Raw genomic sequence first — 20,570 nt, 5'->3', positions numbered from 1 at the left:
ATTCTACATCCCCTGCAAATATGGAACACTATTCGCAGATGGGGACATGTAAAGTGTTTACCGCAGAGCTGACCACCGTTAGCAGAGCCGTCCATTTTCTTAAACGGGCCTCCCTTGCCTGTGTTTTAATATTTACTGATGAAATGAGCAGTCTGTAGGCTATTGACTGATGCTGTTCTTGCCACCCTTTTGTCCCTGTTATTCATAAATTTGCTGACTTTCATCATGCTGCCTACTCTCTGGGTCCCAAGTCATGTCGGTATCCCAGGGAATGAACTGGCTAACCATTTAGACAGATGAGCACTTACTCATCTCCAGTCACTTTGCCTATCACCAGTGCGGATTTGCAGGTGAACAGGAGATCTCCGCCCACTTGGAAATGGAACATCGTCTGATGGATGGCCACTGTCCCATCTAATAAACTCTGCACAGTCAAGGAGACTACTGCAGCTTGGCACTCTTCCTTCTACTTCTCCCAGGTGGCCACTGTCCCATCTAATAAACTCTGCACAACCAAGGAGACTACTGCAGCTTGGCAATCTTCCTTCTACTTCTCCCAGGTGGCCACCTGTTTCAGTATACACAAGCAGCCCTTAGCGGCAATCTTTAATTTTTAACTAGAAATGACAGTAAAACTTTTACATAGGATGTTTTATTATGTGACATGGCCTTTTTGGCGTTAAAATTGTATGACGAGAGCTGTTATGCTCAATTTCTTACGTATGTAATATAAATTCTGATGAAGACTCCCTTAGTTTAGGAGTCGAAACCATGAGCAATTCGACTATAAAATCCATTGCAACCAGTGGGCTGTCTTTACTATAAAAAATATTTTCACGGTTGCTGCACATAGCTATGTTTAAAGTTGTATGTTTTAATCTACCTCGGGAGCAGGTTCAAGGTGGTTGTGGATGGTACATCTCCTCCTGCGCTCTACACCTGGAGGTTCCCCAACCCTACCACCTGGATAATTTAATCTTTCATACCCCTTCTACTCTGTTTTAATTACATTTGCCTCCTTTCTGCTGCACCCAGTTTTCTATTCTAGACATTGCACTGTATTGAATAGTGGGCACTGTAGACCTTAATGGATCATGGATGGGAGGACTGTGGGTGGGATGTTTCCTGTCACGTGCAGAGCCCTGGGTACATCTATCTGCTGACTTCCCTATTTCCTTAGTCATGCTTTTATTATCGATGGCACGATAGCTGCCCATTATGTTTTTAGCCTTTTCATGTTTACTGTTGTGAATATTATGACTACATCAGAAAATGTTCTACGTGGATGTCTCTATTTCTGAATTCACACTCCTTGATTGAGGGACTGTCAAAATCTGACTTGTCAGTCAGCAAGACTCAGCGTCAGGTCCGAAGGTGTTCAGTGTAGTTCTGGACAAAATGTCAGGAACTGAAAAGTTTCTCAGACCGTGGCTATACAACCCAGAAGACTAAATCACTACTGTGACATCCAGTTGCATGGCATCCAGTGACATGCAGTTGTTAGCATTCCATTTAGTAAATGAATCGACTTCATTTACTTCTGGTACAATGGATGTGGAAGAATTATGGGCAAATTTTAAACACATTGTAAATCACACATTGGAGAAGTATGTGCCGAAAAAGTGGGTTATGAATGGAAAAGACCCACCGTGGTTTAACAGCGCAATTCGGAGAATGCTCAGGAAGCAAAGACAGTTGCACTCGCAGTACAAGAAAGATCGGGAGAATGAGGATAGGTGAAAGTTAGTAGAGATTCGTGCTGCTGTAAAAAGAGCGATGTGCGAAGTATACAACCACTACCACCGTCATACCTTAGCAAAAGATCTTGCTGAAAACACAAGGAAATTCTGGTCTTACGTAAAATCGGTAAGCGGATCGAAGGCTTCCATCCAGTCACTCACTGATCAGTCTGGCCTGGCAACGGAAGACAGCAAAACGAAAGCTGAAATTTTAAATTTAGCATTTGAGAAATCTTTCACGCAGGAGGATCGTACAAACATACCGCCCTTTGAGTCTCGTACAGGTTCCTGTATGGAGTACATAGTGATAGACATCCCTGGGGTTGTGAAGCAGCTGAATGGGTTGAAAATAAGTAAATCACCAGGTCCTGATGGGATTCTAATTTGGTTTTACAGAGAGTACTCTACTGCATTGGCTCCGTACTTAGCTTGCATTTATCATGATTCTATTGCCCAACGTAAAGTCTCGAGCGACTGGAAAAAAGCGCAGGTGACGCCTGTATATAAGAAGGGTAGAAGGACGAATCCTCAAAATTACAGACCAATCCTCAAAATTACAGACCAATATCCTTAACACTGGTTTGTTGCAGGATTCTCGAACATATTCTCAGTTCGAATATAATGAATTTCCTTGAGACAGAGAAGTTGCTGTCCATGCATCAGCATGGCTTTAGAAAGCATCGCTCCTGCGAAATGCAACTTGCCCTTTTTTCACATGATATCTTGCGAACCATGGATGAAGGGTATCAAACGGATGCCATATTCCTTGACTTCCAGGAAGCGTTTGACTCGGTGCTCCAATGCAGACTCCAAACTAAGGTATGAGCATATGGGATTGGTTCCCAAATATGCGAGTGGCTCGAAGACTTCTTAAGTAATAGAACTCAGAACGTTGTCTTCGATGGTGAGTGTTTATCAGAGGTGAGGGTATCATTTGGAGTGCCCCAGGGAAGTGTGGTAGGTCCGCTGTTGTTTTCTATCTACATAAATGATCTTTTGGATAGGGTGGATAGCAATGTGCGGCTGTTTGCTGATGATGCTGTGGTGTACGGGAAGCTGTCATCATTGAGTGACTGTAGGAGGATACAAGATGACTTGGACAAGATTTGTAATTGGTGTAAAGAATGGCAGCTAACTCTAAATATAGATAAATGTAAATTAATGCAGATGAATAGGAAAAAGAATCCCGTAATGTTGAATACTCCATTAGTAGTGTAGCACTTGACACAGTCACGTTGATTAAATATTTGGGCATAACATTGCAGAGCGATAAGAAGTGGGACAAGCACGTAATGGCAGTTGTGGGGAAGGCGAATAGTCGTCTTCGGTTCATTGATAGAATTTTGCGAAGATGTGGTTCATCTGTGAAGGAGACCACTTATAAAACACTAATACGACCTATTCTTGGGTACTGCTCGAGCGTTTGAGATTCCTATCAGGTCGGATTGAGGGAGGACATAGAAGCAATTCAGAGGCGGCTGCTAGATTTGTTACTGGTAGGTTTGATCATCACGCGAGTGTTACGGAAATGCTTCAGGAACTCGGGTGGGAGTCTCTGGAGGAAAGGAGGCGTTCTTTTCATGAATCACTACTGAGGAAATTTAGAGAACCAGCATTTGAGGCTGTCTGCAGTACAATTGTACTGCCGCCAACTTATATTTCACGGAAAGGCCACAAAGATAAGATAAGAGAGATTAGGGCTCGTACAGAGCCATATAGGCAGTCATTTTTCCCTCATTCTGTTTGGGAGTGGAACAGGGAGAGATGATGTTAGTTGTGGTAAGAGGTACCCTCCACCACGCACGATATGGTGGATAGTGGAGTATGTATGTAGATGTAGATACGTGATTTAATGGAAAGCTCAATCATACACTAGCGTGTAACGTGTCTCAGGTTGAGTGCGCAGGCTTCAATTTTCCCTGATGGGCTAAACGACTTTTTGTAATAATGTGATGTGTCTGTCTAAGGTAAAGTCCAAATGAAACTGGATTTGTCGCTATTCGGCTTAAAATCACAAATGAAATTCATTGCACAGGTCAGCAAACTGTAAACGCACACTTTTAGCACTCTAAGTGGTAACTCGTCTAAGAGTAAAAGCTGCACCTAAATTCACAATTTTTACATGCATACAAAAATCAAAACACCTTTATATTAAACAGATGAATTATGGCATGCAATTTTAATTAAACATTTCCTATTCTAAATAAACTTCAAGAACTTGTATTTCATAATCAATAAAATTTTATCCTATGAAAGAAACTATTAGTCTGCTGAAATGGATTCAGATTACTGTCAACTCGTGTCTGGACGATGGCATTACGAATTTTACTGAAAAATACTATCAGTTGAGTAATTTATGGACTTTTATGACAAATTTGGTACCTCTTGCGTCACTACACTCTCAAATAGAAGACCATTCACATCTGCTTGGTAACAATATCACTCCTTTCCTGTGGCCTGTAAATATACTGAAGTAATCTCAAAAAATGTATTCACAAATCATTCTGTGTTATTAAAACAACTTTGCGTGTGAAATGAAATATTTCTTCCATTTCTGTGTGTTTAGTGCAACCAAATACTGCACTAGATCTGACCATTGCATTAAAGAAACTGTAACAGAAAATACTACACCTAAGATAAATTGTACAGTATTCCAGAAGTCACCTGCAAACACATATGAACCATGCGTGCTATCGCAGGAACTTGGCCTCCTCAAGCTTCCTATCCCACATCACATGATTTAGGTGTTGGTTTCAGTATAATAATGTAACACACATTCTATGATATCTATGGTCTATGTACCTTCTTTTGCGACTGTAATAAAAATCTTATTTAAACCATACCTGCTTCACTTGATGTCAAAGCATCTTTAATGGCCATGATAACTGTGTGCTTTATCTTACAAATATGTTGTTCAAGATCGTAAACATTTCTCATGTTTGTTACAGTTATCTGTCTTACTACACCATGATCAGGGAACCCCGTACTAGTTGCAGTTTGTCTGTGTTAATGGTTTCCAGGGGCAACAAAAATTTGATATTCATTGTTATGCGTAATTACTAACTGAATTTAAAAATTTAAAATGCTGCCATAATCTACCCGTTAAGAGGTATAATCTTATATCAAAAGCTAACACAACAGGACAAGTGTGGTTGTTGTTGTTGTTGTTGTTGTGGTCTTTAGTCCAGAAACTGGTTTGTTGCAGCTCTCCAGTGCAAGCCTCTTCATCTCCGAATAAGTACTACAACCTACATCCTTCTGAATCTGCTTAGGTCTCCCTCTACGATTTTTACCCTCCACACTTCCCTCCAATATTAAACTGGTGATCCATAGATACCTGAGAACCTACTAACCATTCCTTTCTAGTCAAGTTGTGCCCCAAATTCCTCTTCTTCCTAATTCTATTCAGTACCTCCTCATTAGTTCCATGATGTACCCATCTAATCTTCAGCATTCTTCTGTAGCACCACATTTTGAAAGCTTCTGTTCTCTTCATGTCTACACTGTTTATCATCCGTGTTTCACTTCCATACATGGGTACATTCCATACAAATACTTTCTGAAAAGGCTTCCTGACATTTACACCTGTACTCGTTGTTAACAAATTTTCCTTCTTCAGAAACGCATTCCTTGCCATAGCCAGTCTCACATTTTATATCCTTTCTACTTTGACCATCGTCAGTTATTTTGCTCCCCAAATAGCAAAACTCATTTACTACTTTAAGTGTCTCATTTCCTAATCTAATTCCCTCAGCATCACCTGATTCAATATGACTACATTCCATTATCCTCGTTTTGGTTTTGTTGATGTTCGTCTTGTATCCTCCTTTCAAGACACTGTCCATTCCATTCAGCTGCTCTTCCAGGTACTTTGCTGTCTCTGCCAGAATTACAGTGTCATTGGCAAACCTCAAAGTTTTTATATCTTCTGCATGGATTTTAATTCCTATTGCAAATTTTTCTTTTGCTTCCTTTACTGCTTGCTCAATACACAGATTGAATAACATCGGGGATAGGCTACAACACTGTCTCCCTTCTCAACCACTGTGCCCCTTTCATGCCCCTCAACTGCCCTCTGGTTTCTGTGTAAACTGTAAATAGCCTTTAGCTCCCTGTATTTTACCAATGACACCAGAATTTGAAAGAGAGTGTTCCAGTCAACATTGTCAAAAGCTTTCTCTAAGTCTACAAACATAGGTTTACTTTTTCTTAACCTATCCTCTAAGACAAGTCATAGGGTCAGTATTGCCTCTCGTGTTCCTACATTTCTACAGAATCCAAAATGATCTTCCCTGAGGTTGGTTTCTCCCAGTTTTTCCATTTGTTTGTAAAGAATTCATGTTCGTATTTTGCAACCATGACTTATTAAACAGATAGTTCAATAATTTTCACACCTGTCAACACCTGCTTTCTTTGGGATTGGATTTATTATATTGTTCTTGATGCCTGAGGGTATTTCACCTGTCTCATACATCTTATTCACCAGATGGAAGAGTTTTGTTGTGGCTGGCTCTTCCAAGACTAACAGTAGTTCTAATGGAATGTTGTCTACTCACAGGGCTTAGGTCTTTCAGAGATCTATCAAATTCTTCACGCAGTATCATATATCCCTTTTCATCTTCATCTACATGCTCTTCCATTTCCATAATATTGCCCTCAAGTACATCATCCTTGAGACCCTCTATATACTCCTACCACTTTTCTGCTTTCCCTTCTTTGCTTAGGACTGGTTTTCCATCTGAGCTCTTGATATTGGTACAGCTGATTCTCTTTTCTCCAAAGGTCTCTTTATTTTTCCTGTAGGCAGTATCTATCTCACCCTCCATCTTTATATTTGTCCTCTAGCCATCCCTGCTTAGCCATTTTGCACTTCCTGTTGATCTCATTTTTGAGATGCTTTTATTCCTTTTCGCCTGTTTCATTTACTGCATTTTTATATTTTCTCCTTTCAACAATTGAATTTAATATCTCTTCTGTTACCCAAGGATTTCTACTAGCCCTAGTCCTTTTATCTACTTGGTACTCTGCTGTCTTCACTATTTCATCTATCAAAGGTATTCATTCTTCTTCTACTGTATTTCTTTCCCCTGTTCTTGTCAACTGTTCCCTAATGCTCTCTCTGAAACTCTCTACAACCTCTGGTTCTTTCAGTTTATGTAAGTCCCATCTCCTTAAATTCCTACCTTTTTGTAGTTTCTTCAGTTTTAATCTACAGTTCATAACCAGTAAATTGTGATCCGAGTCCACATCTATCCCTGGAAATGTCTTACAATTTGAAACCTGGTTCCTAAATCCCTCCCTTACCATTATATAATCTATCTGACACCCTCCAGTGTCTCCAGGCCTTTTCCATGTATACAATCTTCTTTCATGATTCTTAAACCAAGTGTTAGCTACAATTATGTCATGCTCTGTGCAAAATTCTACCAGGTGGCTTCCTCTTTCATTCCTTACCCAGTCCACATTCACCTGCTACTTTTCCTTTTCTTCCTTTTCCTGCAGTTGAATTCCTGTCTCCCATGACTATTAAATTTGTATCTCCCTTACCTTATATCACATCACACATTTCTTCAATCTCTTCATCATCCACAGAGCTAGTTGGCATATAAACTTGTACTACTGTGATTAGCATGGGCTTCATGTCTATCTTGGCTTCAATTGTGCAGTACTCCAGAAGTCGCCTGCAAACACACATGAACTATACATGCAATCACAGAAACTTCGCCTCCTCAAGCTTCATATTATAGTTAGAAATTATGTGTTTGACTAAGTCAGCATATCTGATGGTGTGCAAATACCTGGAATATATTCATCAAGTATTTGATAATGAGAGCACTTAGTGACTTCCAACCAACTTACCCATAATTCCAAACTTTTACAAAATATTTTCTTATTGCCATACCCCAACAAAAAGATGAAAGAAAAACAAAAAGTTTGTCATTTACTACATTTTTGCTGTTTGTGAAGTCAAACTTCAGCATCAGGCATGATGTTTTGATTCATCACTTCTTTACTACCAACTCTACTCACAACATAGTTTGCATTCAATATCTATATATATCACACTGAATGTACCTGCAAAATTATATCCTTGTATGACTCACAGTCGTCAGAAACATTTAGAGGCATAAAAAGCTAATTTTTGCTTAAAGTGGAGTACAGCTTATCCAGTTCAATTCATCCAGTGTGTCATAATGTGTGCACTTAGTGACTTACAACAAACTTACAAACATGATTTCAAACCTATCCAAAATTTTCTCCCTTAAATGCTTTAAGTCAAACATTTTCGACATTAACTAAGTTATATTGAAATCAGATGTTTGAATCTCTCTTGTACATGAGAGTTCACTTCTTTAAAGAACTGGTTGTTTACAGGTGATGTAGGACCTACAGTTGACTTCTATTACTGTCTGGTTCAGTCATTGTCCTTGCTTTAGGAAGTTGCTTATTCACATTGGAAGTGCACAATTTCAGTGGACTTGAAATGTTGAATTTTGTAGGAAAGGCATTTCATTTGAACAGATTCCTTTCATCAGGTCTGTTCACCTCGTATTGTATCTTTATTGCATCAAAATATTCGAGGACTGAGAAATAAAATTAATGAATTAACTATCTGCATAGATGAATTAGAGTCTTCAAACCCAGCTGACATAATCTGCCTCTCTGAACATCATGTGACCACTGGTATAGAACTTTTAAGTGTTACAGGGTTTAGGTTAGCATCTCACTTTTGTAGATCAGAAATGGAGAAAGGAGGAGTTGCCACATTCATCAGGAACTGTCATAAATTTAAGAACATAGACATTCATAAATTTTGCCTAGAACAGCATATGGAAGCATGTGCAACAGAATTAGATTTTCACAAAAAATCTTTCATAATATTAAGTGTATATCGAGCACCTGCAGGTAACTTTAATCTGTTTGTAAACCACCTTGAAGCTGTACTGGCCCATTTAACAACCAAAAACAAAGAAATAGTGGTTGCTGGTGATTTCAATGTAGATTTCCTTAAAGACTCTCCCAATAAGAACCTATTTGAGTTAGTAACACTATCATTCAACTTAATTCCCACAGTAAAGTTCCCCACTAGGATAACCACTTGCTCACAAACAGCCATTGATAATATCTTTATAGAAAAGTCAAATGAACAAAATTATATTACAAAACCAATAGTCAATGGCCTCTCAGACCATGACATGCAGTTCCTTCTGTTAAATGTTAATACTGAACAGGATATAAAATCTGTTAAATCTGAGCTCAAGAGGGTAATCAGTAAGCCAAAAATTGATTATTTTAGGACACTCCTCAGAGACATTCACTGGACTGATGTTTACAGTGCTCATGGCATGAATGAAAAATATAACATTTTTGCTAATAAAGTGCTTACCTTATTTGATCACTGCTTTCCCCCCAAACTTACCAAGGTTAGAGCAAAGTCTACAAAGAAGCCATGGATTACTCGAGGAATAGGGGTATCTTGTAAAACAAAAAGAAAACTGTATCTGTCAATCCGAAACATTTCCAATGTTGATGCTATAGCACATTATAAGAAATACTGCAAAATATTAAAGACAGTAATACGGATGTCAAAGCAAATATATTACAAGGAAAAGATAGTCATATCAGATAACAAAATAAAGACAATATGGGATATAGTGAAGGAGGAGACCGGTAGAACCAGACATGAAGAGGAACAAATAGCATTAAGAGTAAATGATGCATTGGTGACAGATGTGTATAGTGTTGCAGAACTTTTTAACAAACATTTTATAACTGTTACTGAAAAGATGGGGTTGTCAGGTTCGGTAGATGCTGCTATGGATTACCTTAGACCAGACATTTCAAGTAACTTCCATAATATGAATTTGACCCTCACTACCCCAACAGAAATAACGTCCATCATAAAATCTTTAAAATCAAAAACATCTAGTGGGTATGATGAAATATCAACAAAGTTAATTAAAGAATGTGATTCTGAGCTAAGTAACATATTAAGCTATCTGTGTAACCAGTCGTTTATCAGTGGAATATTTCCCGAATGGCTGAAATATGCTGAAGTTAAGCCACTGTTTAAGAAGGGAGATAAAGAAATAGCATCAAATTTCCGTCCAATTTCACTGTTGCCAGCATTCTCAAAAATTTTCGAAAAAGTAATGTACAGTCGTCTTTATAACCATCTTATCTCAAATAACATACTGTCAAAGTCACAGTTTGGATTTCTAAAAGGTTCTGATATTGAGAAGGCTATCTACACTTACAGTGAAAATGTACTTAATTCATTAGACAAAAAATTGCAGGCAACTGGTATATTTTGTGATCTGTCAAAGGCATTTGACTGTGTAAATCACAATATCCTTTTAAGTAAACTAGAATATTATAGTGTAACAGGAAATGCTGCAAAATGGTTCAAATCTTATATCTCTGGCAGGAAACAAAGGGTGTTATTAGGAAAGAGACATGTATCAAGCTATCAGGCATCATCCAGCTGGGAACTAATTACATGTGGGGTCCCACAAGGTTCCATTTTGGGGCCCTTACTTTTTCTTGTGTATATCAATGACCTTTCATCAGTAACATTACCAGATGCCAAGTTTGTTTTGTTTGCTGATGATACAAACATTGCAATAAATAGCAAATCAAGTGTAGTCTTAGAAAGATCAGCCAATAAAATATTTGTGGACATTAATCACTGGTTCCTAGCCAATTCTTTGTCACTAAACTTTGAAAAAACACACTACATGCAGTTCAGAACTTGTAAGGGGTGTCCCAAGAGTATATGTCTAACATATGATGACAAGAAGATAGAAGAAGTGGACGGTGTTAAATTCTTGGGATTACAGCTTGATAATAAATTCAACTGGGAGGAGCACACCACAGAACTGCTGAAGCGTCTTAACAAATCTCTGTTTGCCATGCGAATTTTGTCAGACATAGGGGATATAAAAATGAAAAAGCTGGCATACTATGCTTACTTTCATTCCATAATGTCATATGGGATTATTTTCTGGGGTAATTCATCAAGCCAAGCTAAAGTTTTCCGGGCACAAAAACGTGCAGTAAGAATTATATGTGGTGTGAACTCAAGAACATCCTGCAGAAGCCTGTTTAGGGAACTAGGGATACTAACTACAGCTTCCCAATATATTTATTCCTTAATGAAATTTGTCATTAAAAATATATCACTTTTTCAAACCAACAGCTCAATTCATGGAATCAATACTAGAAATAAGAATAATCTTCACAAGGATTTAAAGTCACTTAGTCTTGTACAAAAAGGTGTGCATTATTCAGGAACACACATTTTCAATAACTTGCCAGCAGCCATAAAAAGCTTAACAACCAATGAAATTCAGTTTAAGAGAAGCCTAAAGGATTTATTGGTGGCCAACTCCTTCTACTCCATTGATGAATTTCTTAGGAAAACCAACTGATTTGTATATAAGTACAACATAACTTCTGCACAATTTCAGTGCAGTAATGTGTTCACTGAAAATTTGTGTGTGTGTGTGTGTGTGTGTGTGTGTGTGTGTGTGTGTGTGTAAGTATAATCTAACTTCTGCACCATTTCAGTGCAGTAATGTATTCATTGTAAATAAGTATTACAGTAGTTGTATTACATGTTTCTTACCTTATAAATAAATAAAAAACTTTTTTATTTTAAATTCAGTGCAATAGTATTTGTAAAATGACTCTTAGTGTTCATTAAAAAATGACGATCATTCCACTTGGGACCTGTGGAATGGTACATTAGCTTATTTGTTTTAGTTGTAAATATTTGTCATGTATTGTTGTTTTTCTGACATGTTCCACATCCTGGAGGACCTCCTCACTACGGATCAATTGGAATGAAAGTAAATCTAATCTAATCTAATCTAGAGTAAAGTTTAGAAAAATACAATATCTTAACTGTAATTACTTTACTTGACTAATTATTTGTGTCACACAATTTGGAATGTAAAAGTGATTTCCATTTGTCTTTCCTACAGTTTTGCAACCATTGCTCTCTGATTGTTTTCTGTGCGAAATCTGAATAACCTGATCCCTTTCACAAAATTGCTGCTACAATTCGGAGCAGGTGCAGCACAGAAGGAGAAGCTAGTTTCACCGGACGTTTGCTGAGAAATTATGGCAAAATGATGTGTAGTTGCCCAGCACATTTGGACTGCTATCAAATTTTATGGAAGTGTCAGGTCATTTAAGCAGCTGCCAGTGACCTCACATGCAAGTACAGAGCTGAAGTTGTGTTTAAGAGCCCTATACATACATCAACTGATCAACAAATTGGACATGTGTAGATGCTTTGGGCCAGGTAACTGACCAAATTTTCTTGTCAAGTGGTTGGTTGGGTACAGCAGGAGTTCTTATATCCCCAGCATAAAATTCTTTCCCTCTGATGCTATTAGCCAATGAGCATCTTCCCAATCAAAGAGTTTCTGTAGCGGGAGAAGCTAGTGTCATGCTTGGCTTACTAGGGAGTTATGTCAAAATGATACATCATGTGATGCGTCCAAGCAACAAGCATCATATTTTGCAGTTTTGGGATTGTAGTTTGCAATATGTTGTTTCAAAACAATGCTGCATTGACCATTTATCACAAAAACTTCACCCTTGGATCAGTTTCTTAAAACTAGCAGAGAAACCTGGCGTTGCCAGAATTTATTTAGACCTACGGCTCCACACCCATACCATGCAGCATCTGGTTTTGCGACTACTGTGTATGACATGATATTCCCTGAACTGTGTGTCGTGCAGTGATGATAATTTTGTAGGTACATTCAGTGGCATATGTGGTTATTGTCTGCAAAATGTGTTGCAACTGAAGTTAGCAGAAACAAAGTAATAAATTCAAATGTCACACACGATACTGCAGTTTTCCAAGCATCTCACTGTTTATGGCATCATATCTCCTGAACTTATGTATGTGGATACTGTCTGTGAAATTTATTGCATGTAGAGTTGGTAGCAAAGATGTAATAAATTTAAATTTCATGCATGATGCAGCAGTTTTTCATGCATCTCATTGGTTATGACACCATATTTCCCAAACTGTGTGTCATACAATGATACAATTTTGCACTTACATTCAGTGGTAAATGTTCATACTCTCTGTAAAATGTGTGGTGGATAGAGTTAGTAGTAAAGGAGTAATAAATTGTAATGACATACCTATGCTGTACTTTTACTGCATGAACAGTGAAAAGGTAGTGAGCGATAAACATTTTTCCTCTCATCACTTTGTATGGGTTGTCAGTGAGAAAATTTTTATAAAGGTTTGAAATTATGTATAAAGTGTGTTGCAAGTCGCTAAGTGACCTCAATCACAAGTATTGCATGAATAGTGTCTGTGAATTCATGCATCATGGGCCATGCTAGTTTTTCACTCCCACCTCCACCCTAACTCCTTTGATAGGTAGGTGGCTCTTAGTCTCACAGTGACTATCACCCGTAAGTCCTCAATATAGTGTTTAAGAACATGAATTACAAAGTGAAAGGAGGAAGGTTCATGTACTGCAATATGCTAAACTTTTTATTTCCATCTTAGCATTTGTAGGACATTCTAGGACTTCCTTATTCTTATAACACAAGTATATTCTGCAATATTCATTGTTATTTACATATGGGCATGCTCTCTCAGGAAAGGGTATCTTCGATTTTGTGGTTTCTGTCTGTTTAGAAAATCAAGGATGAAATTTCTGTGGGTGAAACAACCAGCAATGATATTCTTAATGTTGCTTGTCACAAGTATTTTGCTGTTTCCTTCTAATATGTCATGATTTAGGGGGATATGGTTATGTAGGAACCTAAGAATTTGGCTTAAGTTGATGCAAGTGAACTGAGCAGCAATCACATTTGTTTTACTTGCTTGTTACAAGTACTTGGCTGTTTATTTCTGAATGTGTCTTGATTTCTGAAAGTGTAGTTAGCCAGGAACCTAAGAGGACAGATTAAATTTCTGTTAAAATATATATCCTCCTAATAGGATCATCATTCAGTAGCTCTACGTCAGGTCATAAAATGTTTTCGCTCATCAAAATGATTTCCCCAATGAATATTTTTTGCTGGAAAGTTATATTGTTAGGCAAAATTGAGTTTCAGCAGGTTTTAGTTCTTTGCCTCATAGCAACATTGAGTGTCTTTGCCCAGAAAAGGTTTGCTGCTTAGGAAATGAGCACATATGGGTATGATTACCGAAAAGCTGCCCCCACCTCCCAATCACTTCACCCAGCAAACTGTGCCATGCGTAACACTATCGTGCTAACCGTCCAGCAGAAGTTTGTTTTCTGTCACTGCAGGATTTAAATGCTGTTTTAATATACTTGACAGAGTGCGGGCAGGCAAAACTTTAATGGCAGAGTTTCTGGAGAAATTTAAAGACTGCTGATGTTTGTGAGACACACTATGTGAGAAGTATACCAAAAGAGTTGCAAGAAATGAAGGACTTGCTTAATGTTGAAACAAATTCATACTGGTTTTGCGTGGCACTTAGAAAGAGTGAAAAAAATACTAAATTTTATGAATAAAAGTCCATGAACCTTCTATATTTCAGTTTTTACATTCTATTTCTGATACTTATCAGAAATGAAATGATGAGATGTTTCCAAAAGTTCCATGGCTGTATGAAGGTGCTTTATTCTCAACTACATGTTTCATGTCGATACAAATGCATCTTCAGGTTTATAAGGGTTATATTTCCATAATGTAGATGGACAGTTATGGAGTCCCAGCTTTCAAGAATTTATCCACATTAAAAGTCAAACCACACTGGTGGGTTATCATAATAAAATTGAGTATGTCCAAAAGACGCTCATAAAAGTTGCAAAGTATGACTGCTAAATGAGCCAGGCCGGATACCACCATGTAGGATATTTGAATACTGTATGTCAATTAGATTAGAAATATTTTTAAATTCTAAAAACATAATCACATCTCCTAATATGGATTTTGGAAAAATAGGTCCACCACACATGCTTTGTATGCATTTCTAGAAAAGTGCTCAAGTTTTGTTGACCATAAACAACCTGCTGTTGTATATTTCTTGATCAGTCCAAGGCATTTGACATGTTCGACCACAAGCTGCTTCTTAAACTCCAGAAGTATGGGATTAGAGGTGTAGCCCACAATTGGTTCCGTAGCTACCTTAGTGAAAGAAAGAAATATGTAGAAATAAGAAAATGAAAGACATCCAGGCACTACAGGTCAGATACACTACATACAACAAATGGCATCCATCAGGGATCTGCTCTTGGCCCTGTTCTTTTCTATTGTTCATAGATGATTTCCCAGAACACATATCAAATGCCAGATCCTTTCTGTATGCCGTCACAAATATTATGATAACCAGTAGAGGCGACACATTGCAAGATGCATTCAATGAAACTACTTGTCAATTACAATCTTGGTATGAAGCAAATAGACTACTCATAAATACTCAAAAAACTGTAAATATGAACTTCCACACTAGACAAAATCTTACCCCCTTCAATGCAGTTATAGTTATTGGCAAAGATGTCATTACAAACAGGCAGGACACCAAATTTCTTGGACTTAACATCAGTAACACTCTAAATTGGAATTCCATATTTAGGCACTGCCACAAAAGCTTAATAAAATCTGTTATTTAATAAGATCATTAAAAGACACAGCCAGTGTAGATACCTTGAAGCTGGTGTACAATGCCCTGTTCGAGTCTGTCTTGAGTTGTGGCCTAACCATCTGGGGAAATAGCTCTGAATCTCTCATAATTTTCAAGTTACAAAAACAAGTGGTGAGAATAATGAAATGTAGAAAAAGAACTGAACACTGTAAACCACTGTCCCAACAGTTAAAAATCCTGTCACTGCCATGCCTCTATATAATGGAACTAGCTTGTTTTACAGTACAGCACTTGGAATCACTCCACAGAGATGCAGACCGCCACACACATAACACCAGAAACAAAACCTAATTACAAACTAAAGTTCACAACACAAAATTATATGCTAATGCGGTTAAGTGTATGGGCATTAAAATCCACAACCACCTTCCAACAGACATAAAAACAAGCAAAAACCCAAAAATAATGAGTATTAAATTAAAGGAATTACTACTAAATCACTCTTTCTGTTCTGTACATGAATTTCTTGAAACAAGATTTTAATTGCTTGTAATAAGCTGTTTATTCAATTGAAGATATTTTTACTTAGTAAGATAATTTAATTATTGTATCTTATTTATATTCTGTCTGTCTCTCTTATATGTATTCTGCTATGTGAAGTATGTACCACCACTGTCATTTCTCATCACACACCATCTTTTTCTATATTTTGTCTATATATCCTATATGTATTCTGCTATGTGAGCTGTTTACCACTACTGTTGTCTCTCATCATACATTGTCTTAACATAATTTTCAAACTGACTTGTCCTATATCGTGATGTGCTTTGCTGTACAAAATATATGATCTACAGGACTAATTATATATATATATATATATATATATATATATATATATATATATATATATATATATATATATATATATATATATATATATATATATATATATATATACGGTCCATACACAAACTGTATAAAACCAGTGAAGCAAAGCTTAAAACCCTATATAATATGTGTATTTCTGGCTTCCAGTGTATTGCTAGACTCCATGGGCTGCGTATTCCACATGGGCGGGCTACCGACACAACAGAAGTGCACACATTACACAGTATTTTAATTTTAACTTCATGGTTTTATATAGTTGGTGTTTACAGATTATGTAATACATACTGCATGGTGTTATCCGGCTTGGCTCATTCAGCAGTCATGCTTTGTACCTTTTTACAAGCATCTTTTAGATGTACTCAACTTTTTCATGACAGCTCACCATTGTAGTTTGACTTTTTAACATGGATTACTCCATGAAAGCTGGGACTCCATAATTGTCCATCTACTTATGGAAATATAACCATTATAAACCTGAATATATGTCTGTACTGATGTGAGACCAGTAGTTGTGAATAAAGCACGTTCATACAGTTGTGCGGCTTTTGGAAACACATCGTCATTCTTGACTTTTTAATTGTTGTAATTTTTACGATAATTTGAACAGTTATTGTGTGCTGAATATTGTTATTGTGATACAGTAGTAGTAATTCAAGGAGGCTGTAGTAATGGAAGAATTTAAAATACAATATTATCAGTGAGTATGCTTGAGGGTATGGAGATGCCTTGATTAAACTCTTAAAATTGTTGCAGAATTATCATAGAGGGAGGCTGGATAGTTAAGAGACAATAGTGAAAGAATTACAAAAGGGAAAGTATGAACAGAGAAAAGAAAGGAGGCACATGAACAATAAAGGGAATAACAGAGGAAACCAGAAAGAGAAGAAAATTGTAAATTGCATCAACAGAAAAACTTACCACCAAAGCACTCTGAAGTATATTCAGCTGTTTTGAAAGAAAAAAGTAGATGAACAGCAAAAGGAAAGTGCAGATAGGCTGACAATCTACAAGATATGTTATCTCTGAGTGAGAAAAAATGCTCAAGAAACACTAAGAGGAACAATGAGAGATGTTATCTGTTAAGTTGAGAGTTGAAGCCTTATCACGAACTATTGAAAAGACCAGCAAAACAAATGTAACACATCAATGAAAACTGCTGTAGTAAGTGAACTTTGTTGAAGGTGGATCACAGAAACGAAAGTGGGAAACGAAAAGCTGCTAATGGAGTTACAGAAAGAAAATTTGACTGTGTGTGAAATCCAAAAGTGGGTCCATTACTTACAAGTACACAATAAATTCAAATCACATCATGGATTATATCCAATAGAGGACCTACATTCTGCTACTTTTAATTTTTCATTCGGGAACAGTTATCAGATTTACTGGACAATATCTGTATTTATCTGGTTGAACAAGTGATGGCATGGACTCACTGAGTGTGAGACAATGCAGAAAGGTTTCAGAAGCTGAATGAACACATTTCTAGAAAATGACTGGACAAAAGTGAAACATGTCAGAATCTGTATTTCATTATTCAGTGTACCTAATTACTAAGACTGTGACAGTATTTTCTGAGGTATAGTTAAAATGATACGAATTTATTAAACTGTAGTGGGTACTTATAAGCAATAATTCCATTTTTGCCTATCAGTATGTGTTTGGACCAACTAGTACAAGTGAGATGAGATAAGATAGTTCAACCTTGGCTAATGTGAAGATACACCTCTTTGGGTAGGACAGAAGACACGATAGTAGGCTGGGCTGCAGATACGAAGATACCATTCCTACAACTAGATACACAAAACTAGGGCCAGGAGAGAAAAGAAGCAACAAAAAAGTCAGAAACCCATCAAGACCAGAATTATAATGATACAAATGAGGAACAAGAGATTTCAAATGAAGAAGACAGATATCAAAGAAAATGTGTGAATAATGCTTTAGGGAACATTTCAACAAATTTACAGAAACAGTAAAAAGACACCTGTTGCAACTGTCTAGCAACTTGTTTCTAGTTGTTGCACATACCCCTGCATAAAGTGGTTGAACTGAAATTAATAATGGATCCTAAGTATTTTTTGCCAAGATTTTTGTGTCATGGTGAAACATTGTTGCACAGCCTTATTATGTACAGCATTATTCCATGTCACGGGTTTTCTCTGCTGGACACTGTAGTGCCTGTTGCTGGTAGATTCTTCATTATAACTTTATTAACTCTTAACTCTCACGAGGTTTGGTCTCACAGACCACGCAAAAATTTTCGAACTCGCTCTCCGAGGCCAGTAGTGGAATGCTTCTATTCTCCCCCTATGCTCCTTAAATTGCCAAGCCTATGATGTTTTGTTGTCAGTTGCATTATCACCTTCTGTGTTTATTGTTTAAACGTGTTATTGATAGGTATTGGAGTCTCCTAGACTGCGCTTCATGAACTATGTGCCTGTTTTCTTCTGTGCAGTACCATGTAGCTCAAAATGTGTTGGCATGAATGTGTCATTTTTAACTTTCCCAAGATTGATGAAATTGTCAGTTCTATGGAGGAAGGTGCCAGTGATATAGATCAAGAAATAAATAAAAGAGACTACAATTTTATATTAGCCAGTGATCACAGTTCTGCTATCGAGCAAGATTATCATTCAGAGGAAGAACTTCAGGAAAGTTGTGATGGGGATCTGTCTGTTACTTCAATGAAATCCTTAAAGTGTCTGTTAAAATCTAATGTGTTCTGAGTGGTGATAGGAAAAATGTAGTTCCCAGCAATGAATGTCAATTTGACAGACACTTTTTGTACCTGTCAGATGGAATTTTTATGCACAAATTTAATGCCCTGAATTTAGTTTTATTTGGAAATGTATTTGCTACAGAGATTGCATAATTTTCCAGAATGTAAAATTCAGCACTCAAATATCTATTTATGTGTACTATTTAAAAGAACCACACAAAATTATGTACTTCTATGTGATAAATAGTAAAATGCTTCAGGCTTTGTTTAGTGCAAGTAAATAAACTAGAAGCATTTAAACAACACTTAAATAATTATAAAAATAAATGTTATGTAGCATAATAAAAATTTCAAATGATTTTTGCCTTAAATCTCGGTTTAAATATAGGGGTCCCAGAAACCCCTCTCATGGTGTACATCACAGAGAAGTCACCTCGCAAGTTAAGGGTTAAACCAACTGTAAACTGAGCTAATACATCATTTATCGTAACACAATTAATAATATAAGTTTTTCATTATAACCTATCTGTTTGAATAATGAACCAAGTCACTTTGAACATCTATAATCAAAAGTCATATTCCAGATGTTGATAAAAATTGATTGTGTTTTGGCACCAGGAATTTTCCAATTTTTAACAGATTTTGTTTTCACTTTTTGTGATCATGAGTGATCCAGTACGGTACTTTTATTCTGTCTGGCAGGCTCAATTGATTCCATGCACTTAATGAAGTATGAATATTGTTCTTCAAAAGGCATATAATAGTATTCCTATTATAGTTTTAGTTTTACTTCCGGATTTATTTAATTCCACCCACTCTTAACACCACTGCTATCAACACGAATTCAATCATGAAAATGCAAATGAAACAGGATTCTCATCAAGTTTCGAAATGGTTGTAAGTTATTTTTTTCATTTTGATATACATGGAAAAGTTCATGCCTACTCGTAATACGTCCCATTGGTAACCATGAAACCTTTGCTTATTTGATGCCTGTTTTACTGTGATTAGGTCCAAGTTAATGGTCTATATGGCTATCTTTAAGGAATAAACTGGATTCCTTACAAGATATACACTGTCTGTCTGTTGTATCATGAAAATTGCTTATACAGGCAGTACCGTATTTACTCGAATCGAAGCCGCACTTTTTTCCGGTTTTTGTAATCCAAAAAACCGCCTGCGGCTTAGAATCGAGTGCAAAGCAAGCGGAAGTTCTGAAAAATGTTGGTAGGTGCCACCACAGCTAACTTCTGCCGTCGAATATATGTAGCGCTACAAAGGCCTGCTTTGTAGGCACAAAGATAAATACTGGCGCCAAAACCTCTGCGTCAGTAAATAAATTTAAAAAAAAGGTGGAAGACGAGCTTTTTTCTCCGCCCCGAGTTTCGACCACTGCATTTTCATACATTATTCAACGAAGTAAATACAAATTCCGTATTGTTCATCTTCGAATGTAGCAGAATTTCAATGTAATACGAAAATCCGACTGGCAAGACTGTTTGGGATGTTTGTCAATATGGCCAACTCTACGTTCTGAATTTTTTCCTACCTGTGAGAATAGGTGGTTGCTAATAGGAACCTGATGAAATGTGAATCACATGCAGTATTCTCTTCACTATAAGAATAATACGAA

Source organism: Schistocerca piceifrons, chromosome 4 (assembly GCF_021461385.2).
Source record: "Schistocerca piceifrons isolate TAMUIC-IGC-003096 chromosome 4, iqSchPice1.1, whole genome shotgun sequence".
In the NCBI taxonomy this organism is placed as follows: Eukaryota; Metazoa; Arthropoda; class Insecta; order Orthoptera; family Acrididae; genus Schistocerca; species Schistocerca piceifrons.
Note: the sequence above shows the minus strand (reverse complement) of the source record.